This window comes from Mustela erminea, chromosome X (assembly GCF_009829155.1).
Source record: "Mustela erminea isolate mMusErm1 chromosome X, mMusErm1.Pri, whole genome shotgun sequence".
NCBI classification, from domain to species: domain Eukaryota; kingdom Metazoa; phylum Chordata; class Mammalia; order Carnivora; family Mustelidae; genus Mustela; species Mustela erminea.
The window spans coordinates 128,442,752-128,456,900 of NC_045635.1; positions in this window are offsets into that span (position 1 = coordinate 128,442,752).

A 14,149-nucleotide genomic window follows, 5' to 3' on the forward strand; every position below is an offset into this window, starting at 1 on the left:
GCTCAGGCAAGGTGTGCTGAGGCTTGAAATCCCAGGCATATTGGAGACAGGAGGTGTGGGAAGGGGATCAGACTCGGGGGGAGTGGAGAGGGATAGTCAAGGTGACCCTCAGGCCCTGGCTTAGGTGGCCAGATGGCAGCGTCAGCTGGAGGAGGGTCAGGTGGCGGTTGAAGTCACAGGGAGACAACCTGGGGAGGACGTGCCCGGGCTTCCATGCGGGGGGAAGGACAGTAGCCTACATTTTACTTGAATTCGGGGGTTGGATTTGTTTTTGATTCCAGGAGAGGTGGCGAATTCAGAGGGCTAGGAGCTGTCCCTTCTTTTCTTCCCAAGATTGTTGACGTTGTTCTTACCTGATAATAAATCCTTTTTTTTTTTTTTAACTTACATAGTTAGAAGGGTTCTGTGGTCTGCCACCAAACTGTAAGTGATACAGATGGAAAGACACAGCTGGCAGATACTGTCCACAAGGAAGTTAGTGGAGAGAAATTAACCTCGGATGAAGTAGACCTCAGGGCACAAATCATTATTAGGAATAAAAGAGGTCACTGCGTAATGATTAAAGAAATAATTCATTCGAAAGCATTAACCATTAACATGTGTGCACCTGCCTAATGGTAGAAACTTAAATGTGTGTCAAACAAAAAAGTTGCAGTAAAAAGAAAAATTAATTAGTACATTTGCCGCAATGAGCGGCACCAGTTCTCGCTGCAGGAAAAACTGAACAAGCTTGATCGCCGGACACCCCCACACTAGAGCCCACACATTCTTCTCAAGTTTACCTTGAGCGTTTAGTAAAACTCACCGTGTCCCAGGCCATGGAACAAATCTCAACAAATACTAAAAGAATGGGTATTATACAAAACATGTTCTCAAACTGTGATAGAAAAAATCCTAATTTTAACTAAAATTAAGTCGTCTTGTGTGTTTGGAAGTTTTAACATACAAATGTAAATTTTAAAATACACTTCCAAATAAGTGGCTGGTGCAAGAGGAATTATAATGAAAATCTAACAACAGAGCTGAACAGTAATGAAAACACCCCATATGAAAATGAATAGGGGCGCCTGGGGGGCTCAGTCAGTGAAGCCTCTGCCTTCGGCTCGGGTCATGATCCCAGGGTCCTGGGATCGAGCCCCACATCAGACTCTGCTCAGCGGGGAGCCTGCTTCCCCCCCTCTCTCTCTGCCCCTCCCCCCCTAGTCGTGCTCGCCCCCTCATTCTTCTCTCTCTCTCTCAAATAAATAAAAGCTTAAAAAAAAAAAACATATAGGATGTAGCTCAAGCAGTGCTTAGGAGGAAATGTATAGTTTTGAAAAGAATAAGACAAGCACCAACTCAGGAAGTTTGAAAACCCACAGCAGAATAAACAGAGAAAGTAGAAAAAAAGGAAATCACAGAGCAGGAAATTAATGAGATGGGAAAAAAAAAAGATCAATAAAGCCAAATGTTTGTTCTCTGAAATTAACAAAATAAACCAGTTTCTGGCAGGAATGAAAGGAGAGAATGTGCAACTAAGCGATGCTAGGAAGAAGAGGGGGTAGCCGCAGGGGTAGCCGCCGAGCCAAGTACAATGGGAGGCTCTGTGTGTTGGGGGGGGGCCTCGAGCACCCGTGTAGTCTGTGCTTCTGAGAGTGTTTTACGAGCTGGAAAACGGGTGGAAGAGTAACAAGGGATGTAGGAGACCAGAGCAGGGAGGAAGCGGCCGGGACCTGGGGCTGGCTTGCACCAGAGCTGGAAGCATCAGGTACCTCAGAAGAAAGTATGTATGTCTGGTGGTGGTGGACGGACAGGAGAATTAATTGAAAATCTGATCAAGAAGCTGCTAGATTACACACACACACACACACACACACACACACACACACACACAGGCTGCTAGATGTTCACATCTTGTCCCATGTCTTGCAGAAGACCAGACTATACTCTCCATCAAGTGAGAACAGAAAGGCCTGTGGAAATGCAGGGACACCTGGGCAGCACAGTCGGTCAACCGTCCGACTCTTGATTCTGGCTCAGGTTGTGATATCAGGATCGTAGGATTGAGCCCCATGTCGGGTTCCACGCCTAGTGCAGAGTCTGCTTAAGCTGCTCCCTCTCCCTCTGCCCCTTTCTCTCTGTCTCTTTCTATATGTAACAAAGAAATCTTCAAAGAAAAAAAAAAGGTCTAAGGAAATGCAAATCAAGTCGTGGTGAAAAGTCCTTTTATTCCCACTGATTGGCAGAAATGAAAAAGTCTGACAATCCCTAGTATCAGCAGTGATACGGAGTCGCAGAAACCAGTACATTGTGGGGGAGGGGGGGCAGTGCTCTGGAAAGTGGTATCACCACTTTGGAAAACAATTTGCCATTATCTAGTAGAGTCGAAGATGAACATGTTTATGACCTAACAGTGTCACTCCTGGGCACATCCTAGAGAAGGTCTTTTACAAATAAACCAGATCACGAGCACAAATAGTTCAGGGCAGCATTACTTACAATACACCAAACCTAGAAACAGGCCATCTCCCCTGTATCATTCCGATTTTCGTACCCTGGCTGCCGAAGCAAGCTCTCTGCAGTAAGAGTGGGTCAAGTACGCAATGTGGAATTCAAGCAGCAAGTTAGAGAAACACATGTCTGGTATGATTCTATACGAAGTTCAAAAGATACAAAACTGGGACCCCTGGGTGGCTCAGTGGGTTAAGCAGCTGCCTTCGGCTCAGGTCATGATCCCAGCGTTCTGGGATTGAGTCCCGCATCGGGCTCCTTGCTCGGCAGGGAGCCTGCTTCTCCCTCTGCCTCTGCCTGCCATTCTGTCTGCCTGTGCTCGCTCGCGCTCCCTCTCTCTCTGACAAATAAATAAAAAATCTTTAAAGAAAAAAAAGATGCAAAACTAATGTTGTTTAGGGACGATGCCTATTTGGTAAAAGTATAAAGAAGAACAAGGAAAGGGTAGAGTGGCCTCTGTTGACGGGGGAAGAGGGAACACAGAGGCCCCGGAGGCTCTGGAGTACGGCCGCCCTGCCTATGGCGGGGACACAGGTGCAGTGCACCCAACCCTAGACAATTTGTGGGACTGTTGTGTGCTCTCGTGGATGCCTGTGGTTGAATAAAATGAACCTGCCATTTTTCTAGCTCAAAATAACTGACTATTAAGCAGTTTCACCCACCTTTTGACCTACCAAATTTCGTAATAATCAAATAAAACCAAAAGAATGTAGGCTAATAAATGTAAACTGTGATGAAATGTGCATGCTCCTAAGAAAATACTGTTTATCAAAACTAACTCAACGGACGTCTGGGGCACTCAGTGGGTTAAGCGTCTGCTTTTAGTTCAGGTCATGATCCCTGGGTCCTGGGATCGAATCCTGCACTGGGCTCTCTGCTCAGCGGGGAGCCTGCTTCTCCCTCTCCCTCTGCTGCCGCTCCCCCTGCTGTGCTCCCTCCTCTCTCTCTCTAACAAATAAATGAAATCTTAAAAAAAAAACCTACTCAAAATAGAAAAACTCATCCAAAAATTCATATGGAATCTCAAGGGACCCCAAATAGCCAAAACAATTCTGAACAGGAAGCACAAAGTTGGAGGAGTCACACTTCCGATTTCCGAACATGTTCCAAAGTTTCAGGAACCAAGACCGTGCAGTACTGGCATGAAGACAGACAAACAGGCCTATAGAACAGAGTAGAGACCCAGGAATAAATCCCAATGTATACGGTCAAATGACATTTGACCAGGATGCCGAGACCATTCAATGGTCACATACAAAAGTCAACTCAACACCATTTAAAGACCTAAACATAAGACTTAAAACTATAGGGGCGCCTGGGTGGTTCAGTGTTGCAGATCTGCCTTCGGCTCCGATCATGATCCCAGGGCCCTGGGATCAAGCCCCGAACTGGGCTCCCTGCTCAGCGGGAAGCCTGCTTCTCCCTCTCCCACTCCCCCTGTTGTGTTCCCTCTCTCACTGTCTCTCACTCTCTTTCTCTGTCAAATAAATAAATCATTTTTTTAAAAAAGACTTAAAACTATAAAACTTCTAGAAGAAAACATGGGGGAAAGCATCATGACATTGAACTTGGCAATGACTTCCAGGAAAAGACACCAAAAGCCCAGGCAACAACAGCAAAAAGTAGACAAATGGGACCACACCAAACTGAGAAACTTTAGTGCAACCAAGAACTGTGTAACCAACAGAGTGCAAGGCCCCCGTGGAACGGGAGAAGACATCTGCGAATCATACACCTGAGAAGGGCTTAATATCCAGAATACATAAAGGACTCCTACAACTCAACAACTAAAAAAATGAAATCATCCAATTAAAAAATGGGCAAAGGACTTGAATGGATATTATTACTCAGAGATGACTTACAAATGGCCAACAAGTATATGAAAAGATGCTCAATATCACTAATCATCAAGAAATGTACATCAAAACCACAATAAAATACCACTTCACACCCATTAAAATGATTACTATTAAAAAAAAGGGGGGGGAGCGCCTGGGTGGCTCAGTGGGTTAAGCTTCTGCCTTCAGCTCAGGTCATGATTCCAGGGTCCTGGGTTCGAGCCCCGCGTCAGGCTCTCTGCTCAGCCGGGAGCCTGCTTCCCCAACCCCCCGCCTGCCTCTCTGCCTACTTGTGATCTCTCTCTGTCAAATAAATAAATAAAAATCTTAAAAAACAAAACAGAACAAAACAAAACAAAAAACAGAACAGGGGGCGGGGGAGGCGCCTAGGGGACACAGTCGGTTAAGCATCCGACTCTTGCTTTTAGCTCAGGTCATGGTCTCAGGGTCGTGAGGGAGTCTGCTTAAGGATTTTCTCTCTCTCTCTGCCCCATGCCTGCTCACTCGCTCTCAAATAAATAAATCTTTTTTCAAAATTATTTATTTATTTATTTGACAGACAGAGATCACAAGTAGGCAGAGAGGCAGGCAGAGAGAGAGGAAGGGAAGCAGGCTCCCCGCAGAGCAGAGAGCCAGATGCGGGGCTTGATCCCAAGACCCTGAGATCCTGACCCGAGCCGAAGGCAGAGGCTTTAAGTCACTGAGCCACCCAGGCACCCCTCAAATAAATAAATCTTAAAAAAAAAAAAACACACACACACAGAACATATCAGGTGTAGGCAAGGATGTAAAGCAGCTGGAAACCAGCCAGCGTTGGGAATGATAAAACATGGTATGGGTGCCACAGAAACAGTGTGAAGGTTCCTGAAAAGATTTAAAATAGAACTACCATCTGATCCAGCAATCCTACTTATGGAGATATATTTATCCTAAAGAGTTGAAAGCAGAGAGATTTGTGGGGTTTTTGGTTTTTAGATTTTTATTTAAATTCAATTAATTTAACATATAGTGTATTATTAGTTTCGGGGTAGAATTTAGTGATTCGTTCATTGCGTATAGAACCAGTGACCATTTCATCAACTACCCTCCTAATGCCTGTCACCCAGTTGTCACTCCTCCCACCCACCTCCCCTCCAGCGACCCTCAGTTTGCTTCCTAGAGTTCAGCGTCTCTTATGGGGGATGCCTGGGTGGTTCCCTCAGTTAAGTGTCTGCCTTCAGCTCAAGTCATGATCCCAGGGTCCTGGGAGGCAGCACCATATTGAAATCCTTGCTCAGCGGGAGCCTGCTTCCCCCTCTCCCTCTGCCTGCCATTCCCCCTGCTTGTGTTCTCTCTCTCTCTGACAAACAAAATCTTACCCAAAAAAGTTATCTTATGGTTTGTCTCCCTCTCTTATTTCATCTTGTTTTATTTTCCCTCCCTTCCCTTATGATCCTCTGTCATGTTTCTTGAATTCCACATATGAGTGAGATCATATGATAATTGTCCTTCTCTGATTAACTTATTTCCCTTAGCATGACACCTTCTAGTTCCAACCACGTTGTTGCAAATGGAAAGATTTCATTTTTCGATGGCTGAGTATCATATCCTCTTTATCCATTCCTCTGTTGAAGGGCATCTTGGCTCTTTCCACGCTTTGGCTATTGTGGACATTGCTGCTATGAACATTGAGGTGCACGTGCCCCTTCGGATCACTACATTTGTATCTTTAGGGTAAATACCCAGTAGTGCAATTGCTGGGTCATAGCGTAGCTCTATTTTCAACTTTTTGAGGAACCTCCATGCTGTTTTCCGGAGTGGCTGCACCAGCTTGCATTCCCACCAACAGTGTAGGAGGGTTCCCCTTTCTCCACATCCTCACCAACATGTCATTTCCTGGATTTTTAATTTCAGCTATTCTGACTGGTGTGAGGTAGTAGCTTATTGTGGTTTTGATTTGTATTTCCCTGATGCCAAGTGATGTTGAACATTTTTTCATGTGTCTGTTGGCCATCTGGATGTCTTCTTTAGAGAAGTGTCTGCTCTTGTCTTCTGCCCATTTCTTGATTGGATTATTTGTTCCTTGGCTGTTGAGTTTGTTAAGTTCTTTGTAGATTTTGGATACTAGCTCTTTAACTGATAAGACATTTGCAAATATCTTCTTCGGTTTCTGTAGGTTGTGTTTTTGGTTTTATCAACTGCTTTCTTTGTTGTGCAAAAGTTTTTATCTTGAAGTCCCAGTAGTTCCTTTCTGCCTTTGTTTCCCTTGCCTTTGAAGACTAGGCCAGCCAGAAGTTGCTGGGGCCAAGGTCAAAGACTTTGCTGCCTGTGTTCTCCTCTAGGATTTTGATGGATTCCTGTCTCACATTGAGGTCTTTCACCTCGTTGGGTTTGTTTCTGTGTGCAGTGTAAGGAAATGGTCCAGTTTCATTCTTCTGCATGTGCCTGTCCAATTTTCCCAACACCATTTGTTGAAGAGACTGTCGTTTTTCCATTAGCTACTCTTTCCTGCTTTGTCGAAGATTAGTTGACCATAGAGTTGAGGGTCCATTTCTAGACTCTCTATTCTGTTCCATTGATCTATGTGTCTGTTTTTGTGTCAGTACCATACTGTCTTGATGATCTACAGCTTTGTAATAGAGCTTGAAATCTGGCATGCGCTGCCTCCAGATTCTGTTTTTTGTTTTGTTTTGTTTTGTTTCAACATTCCTTTGGCTATTCAGGGTCTTTTCTAGTACCATACAAATTTTAGGATTGTTTCAGCTCTGCGAAACATGTTGATGGTATTTCGTTTGGGATGGCATTGAATGTGCAGGTTGAAAGCAGAAACATTTATATATCCAAGTTCACAGCAGCAATATTCACAAGAGCCAACATGAGCATCCATCAGTTGATGAATGGTGGAACAAAATGTGGTCTAGCCACACAACAGGATGTTATTCTTTTTGAAAAAGGAAGGAAATCCTGCCATATGCCCCTATGACATGCAAGAACCCCAAGGACATTATGCCAAGTGAAAAAAGCCAGTCACAAATGACAAATACTGTAAGATTCCACTTCTCTGAGGTATCTAAAGTAGTAAAATTCATAAAGATGGAAAAAAATAAGAGGTGCCAAGGGCTGGAGAGAAGGCGCAAAGGAGAGTTGTTTGATGGGTTTCAGAGTTTCAGCTCTGCAAAATGGAAGTTCTGGAGACCTGTTTCATAACAGTATAGGCATACTTAACACTACTGAACTGTACACTGAAAATGGTCAGGATGGGAAATTTTATGTGATGAATTTCTTACCACAAAAAAAAACTTGACTCAAGAAAAAATTTTAAAAACCTGCACAGTCCTATAATTATTAAAGAAATTGGATTGTTAGCTTAAAATGTACGGATAGAGGGGCAAGAGACTGCAAAACCAAAGTCTGTAGATGAACTCTGTCAGATCTTCAAGAAATAACCCCCTGTCAGATAAAATGTTCCAGGAACAGAAAGGGAAAAGAACACTCTCCCAACACATCTTATGATGTCTCTATACCAAAACTCAGCAAGTGTAATACAAGGCAGAGAGAAAAGGGGGTGGGGGGGGGGGAGAAAGGAAGGAAGGACGGGAGGAGGGAGGCGGGAGAAAGCAAGCCAGGCCCGGACTATATGTGAAAAAAATACACCATGACAAGGTTAAGTTTAGCCCGGAAAATGCAAAGGTGGTTTAACATTAGAAAATCAATTAATGTAATTTGCCATATTAATGAATGAAAGGAAGAAATCTCTGTCACCATCTCAACGCACTGGGAAAATGCATTTGATAAAATTCCACACATAGTAAACTGGGACTGACAGGGAAAGTCCTTACTCTCATAAAGGTATCTACCAAATACCAGCCCCCAACAAACACTGTGCTTAATGGTTAAACATTGAGAAGATTCCCTTTCCTTTTTTTTTTAAGATTTTATTTATTTATTTATTTATTTATTTATCAGAGAGAGAGGGGGAGAGAGCGAGCACAGGCAGACAGAGTGGCAGGCAGAGGCAGAGGGAGAAGCAGGCTCCCTGCTGAGCAAGGAGCCCGATGTGGGACTCGATCCCAGGATGCTGGGATCATGACCTGAGCCAAAGTCAGCTGCCTAACCAACTGAGCCACCCAGGCGTCCCTTATTTATTTATTTAACAGAGAGAGTGAGATCACAACTAGGCAGAGCAGCAGGCAGAGAGAGGGGTAACGAGCTCCCCACTGAGCAGAGAACCTGATGCGGGGCTCGATCCCAGGACTCTAGGATCATGACCTGAGCCGAAGACACAGGCTTAACCACTGAGCCACCCAGGTGCCCCACCTTTGCTTCTTTTTGAAGATTATTTCTGTATTTATTTGATAGGAGAGAGAGCGCACGTGGGGGAAGGGGCAGTGAGAGAGGAAGAAGCAGACTTGCCACTGAGCAGGCCTCCATCCGACGCAGGACTCAAGCTCAGGACCCTGGGATCATGACCTGAGCTGAAAGAAGACACTTAACCCACTGAGCCACCCTGGCTCCCTCGCTTTGTTTTAATTCAGTGTTGCACTATCCAGGAAAGCAAAGTGAAAAAAAGAAACTCTAGCTAAGTTCATCAGGGATATTGGTCTGTAATTCTCCTTTTTTATGGGGTCTTTATCTGGTTTGGGGATCAGGGTAATGCTGGCCTCATAGAATGTGTTTGGAAGCTTTCCTTCTATTTCTATTTTTTGGAATAGCTTCAGTAGAATAAGTTTGATTTCTTCTTTAAATGTTTGGTAGAATTCCCCTGGGAAGCCGTCTGGTCCTGGATTCCTGTTTTTTGGGAGATTTCGGAACACTGCTTCAATTTCCTTGCTAGCTTGGTCTGTTCAGATTGTCTATTTCTTCCTGTTTCAGTCTTGGTAGTTTATAAGTTTCCAGGAATGTGTCCATTTCTTCCAGATTGCCTGGTTTGTTGGCACATAGCGGTTGGTAATAAGTTCTAGTAATTGCTGCTATTTCCTTGATATTGGTCATGATTTTTCCCCTTTCATTCACGATTTTATTAATTTGGGCCATTTCTCTTTTCTTTTGGATAAGTCTGGCCAGAAGTTTATTGATCTTATTAATTGTTTCAAAGAACCAGCTTCTAGTTTCATTGATCTGTTTTACTGTTTTTCTAGTTTCTATTTCATTGATTTCTGCTCTAACCTTTATTATTTCTCTTCTCCTTCTTGGTTTAGGCTTTATTTGCTGTTCTTTCTCCAGATCCTTTAGGTGTAAGGTTAGCTTGTGCATTTGGGATTTTTCTAATTTTTTGAGAGAGGCTCGAATGGCTATGTACTTCCCTCTACGGACCAACTTTGCAGTATCCCGTAAGTTCTGAACAGCTGTGTTTTCATTTTCATAGTTTGTATGAACTCTTTAAGTTCCTCTTTAATTTCCTGGGTGACCCATTCATTCTTTAGCAGGATGCTTTTTAACCTCCAAGTGTTCGCATTCCTTCCAAATTTTTCCTTGTTGTTGAGTTCCAGTTTCAATGCATTGTGGTCTGAAAATATGCAGGGAATAATCTCAGTTTTTTGGTATCAGTTGAGCCCTGATTTGTGACCCAGTATGTGGTCTATTCTGGAGAATGTTCTATGTATACTCAAGTATTCTGTTGTTTCAGGATGGAATGTTTTGTTTTTATCTACAAAGTCTATCTTGTCCAATGTGTCCTTCAAAGCTCTTGTTTCTTTGTTGATCTTCTGCTTAGATGATCTATTGCTGTTAGTGGAGTGTTGAAGTCTCCTACTATTAATGTTCCTTATCAAATGATTCTTTTTATTTTTTTCAAGATTTTGTTTATTTATTTGACAGACAGAGATCACAAGTAGGCAGAGAGGCAGGCAGAGAGATACAGGAAGGGAAGCAGGCTCCCTGCTGAGCAGAGAGCCCGATGCGGGGCTCTATCCCAGGACCCTGAGACCATGACCTGAGCTGAAGGCAGAGGCTTAACCCACTGAGCCACCCAGGCACCCCTCAGTATGATTCTTTATTTTGGCTAATCGTTGGTTTATGTAGTTGGCTACTCCCTTGTTGGGAGCATGGACGTTTACAGTTGTTAGATTTTTCTTGTTGGATAGACTCTTTAAGTATGATATAGTGTCCCTCTGCATCTCTTACTACAATCTTTGGTTTAAAATCTAATTTGTCGGGACACCTCGGCGACTCAGTGGGTTAAAGCCTCTGCCTTTGGCTCAGGTCATGATCCCAGGGTCCTGGGATCAAGCCCCGCATCGGACTCCCTGCTCAGCAAGGAGCCTGCTTCCCTTCCTCTCTCTCTGCCTCTCTGCCTGCTTATGATCTCTGCCAAGTAAATAATAAAATAAAAATCTTAAAAAATAATAAAATCTGTCTGATATGAGAGGTGCCACCCCAGCTTTCTTTTGAGGTCCATTGGTATGATAAATGGTTCTCCATCCCCTCACCTTCAATCTTGAGGTGACTTTAGGTTCAGAATGAGTCTCTTGTAGACAGCATATGGATGGGTCCTGCTTTTTTATCCAATCTGCAACCCTCTGCCTTTTGATGGGAGCGTTTGGCCTATTCACATTGAGAGTAACTATACACAAAGATAAACTCAAAATGGATGAAAGACCTCAATGTGAGGCCGGAATCCATCAGAATCCTAGAGGAGAACATAGGCAGTAACCTCTTTAACATCGGCCACAGCGACTTCTTTCAAGATATGTCTCTAAAGGCAAGGGAAACAAAAGCAAAATGAACTCCTGAGACTTCATCAAGATAAAAAAACTTCTGCACAGCAAAGGAAAAAGTCAACAAAACACTGAGACAACCCATGGAATGGGAGAAGATATTTGCAAATGACACTATGGATAAAGAGCTAGTATCCAAGATCTATTGTTGGGAGCCAGTACAGGAGGCCTACTATAAGAGCTGTAAGGGACTGAATATGATTGGCTGTTCGTTTAGGTCCACTCACGCGGGAGGTGCATGAGCACAGTGCGGTGATTGGCTAGGCGGGCTAAGCTGCCGGTGTATATATGCTTGAATGTACTTGTAGAGGGGTGGGCCCGCCGGGAGCCAGGCCCTGCCGCGCGGCGCGGGCCAGAGGGGGCCGCAGTCCGGACCATGGCGGTGGCGGCGGCCCCGGTGCTGGAGGCGGCGGGCGCCGAGGGGCGGCGCGCGGCCCTGGAGGCGGCAGCGACGCCCGAGCGGGGCGGCGGGAGCTGCGTGCTGTGCTGCGCCAGAGGGGGAAGAAGATAAAAAGAAGCCATTAAAGAAGCTTGCCTCCACGCGTGTCTCCGCGTCGTTCTTGCTGGCGAGAGCGACAATCTATAAAGAACTTCTCAAACTCAACACCTAAAAAACAAATAATCCAGTCAAGAAATGGACAGAAGACATGAACAGACACTTCTCCAAAGAAGATATCCAAATGGCCAACAGACACATGAAAAAATGTTCAACATCACTGAGCATCAGGGAAATACAAATGAAAGCCACAGTGAGATACTACCTCACACCAGTTAGAATGACCAAAATGAACAAGACAGAAAGTAACATGTATTATTGGCAAGGATGTGGAGAAAGGGGAACCCTCCTGCACTGTTGGTGGGAATGCAAACTGGTGCAGCCGCTATGGAAAACAGTGTGGGGATTCCTTCAGAAATTACAAATAGAGCTTCCCTAGGACCCTGCAATTGCACTACTGGGTATTTACCCCAAAGATACAGATGTAGTGAAAAGAAGGACCATCTGTACCCCAATGTTCATAGCAACAAGGTCCACAATAGCCAAACCGTGGAAAGAGCCAAGATGGCCTTCAACAGATGAATGGATAAGGAAGATGTGGTCCATATACACTATGGGGTATTATGCCTCCTTCAGAAAGGATGAATACCCAACTTTTGTGTCAACATGGACGGGACCGGAAGAGATTATGCTGAGTGAAATAAGTCAAGCAGAGAAAGACAATTATCATACGGTTTCACTCATATATGGAACATAAGGAATAGAGCAGAGGACCACAGGGGACAGCAGGGAAAACTGAATGGGAAGAAATCAGAGACGGAGATGAAGTACGAAAGACTCTGGACTCCAGGAAACAAACTGAGGGTTACAGAAGGGCGGGGGTGGGGGGACGGGATAGCTGGGTGATGCGTATTAAAGAGGGCACACGTGGTGATGAGCACTGGTTGTTATCTGCAACTAATGAATCGTTGAAAACTACATCAAAAATCAGTGATGTACACTATGGCAGACAACTTAACACAATAACAAAAGAAACTAGCTGAAAGGACTGGAAATGAAAAAGCAAAATAGCCATTAGTGGTAGATGAGATGATTGTGTAAGCAGAAAAAGGAACAGAGGGGCGCCCAGGTGGCTCCATCAGCTAAGCGTCTGCCTTCAGCTCAGGTCATGATCCAGGGGTCTTGGGATCGAGTCCCGCATCGGGCTCTCTGCTCAGCGGGGAGCCTGCCTCTCCCTCTCTCTCTGCCTGCCTCTCTGCCTACTTGTGCTCTCTCTCTCCGTCAAACAAATAAATACAAAATCTTTAAAAAGAAAGAAAGAGGAACAGAATCCACAAAAGGAATTCCAAAAGAATCATTAGACTTCATACCAGTGACACAGTCAGAATGTCACTGAGAAAGAAGACAGTCAGCATTTAGCATGGCATCATAAGTCTAACAAATGAGGTGTCCGTCCTGTAGGGAAACAATATATTTAAAGGATCTTAAAAAAAGAAAGAGAGATACTATGTTCATAGATCGGGAAACAATATTTTAAGATTTTATTTATTTATTTGACAGAGAGACAGAGATCACAAGTAGGCAGAGAGGCAGGCAGAGAGAGAGAGGGGGAAGCAGGCTCCTTGCTGAGCAGAGAGCCCGATGCAGGGCTTGATCCCAGGACCCTGGGATCATGACCTGAGCCGAAGGCAGAGGCTTTAACCCACTGAGCCACCCAGGCGCCCCTTCAACGAAATTTCTATCTACCCCTTCAAAGAAATCCCAACAGACTTTTCCCCAGAAGCTGACAAGCTGTTTCTTACACTTTTAAGGAAAACTAAAGGCCCTAGAGTAGGCAAGATAATTTAGAAAGATGATGAGAAGGAGCAGCAAACCGAGGGGAAAGCAAGGAGAAGGAAGAGGGGAAAGAGAAGAAAATGAAGCTTTAAAGCTTTTGTAAGTGTGCCAGGGGCAGACAAAGACACCAAAGGGACAGAGGAGAGAGCCACCTGGCCGCCTAGGCCCGGGACAGGGCACAGGACCAAAGGCTCAGAGCACCTCAGTGGCTGGATAGGACGACAGCCCCCCACGCGGAAAAGGAGAAAATGTGAGCCCTACCTCACACCACCTGCACCAAACCCACTCCAGATGGATTGAAGAATACGTGAATATGGAAAATTTTTGAAAAAATACTTAGAAAAGAGACCCAGGAGACAATTTCTATGACCTTGGGTAGGGGAGGATATTTAAGCAAGTCAGAAAGGACAAAGCATAAAGGAGAAGATTGATCAACGCCGTTACGTCGCGACTAAGACTTATTTACCAAACGGCTCCAGAAGCAAAGTGAGAAGACACCGCAGACCGAACCCTGGAACCCGGAATATATTAAGAGTCCTTCATCAAAAAATGGGCCAAGACCTGCTCAGGCCATTTTGCCAAAAAGGGAACGTAAAGAAGCCCCACCCGCTGGGGCGCCTGCGTGGCTCTGTGGGTTACAGCCTCTGCCTTTGGCTCCGGTCATGATCCCAGGATCCTGGGATCAGTCCTGGGATCGAGCCCCACATCAGACTCTCTGCTCAGCGGGGAACCTGCTTCCCCCTCTGTATCTGCCTGACTCTCTGCCTACTTGTGATTTCTGTCTGTCAAATAAA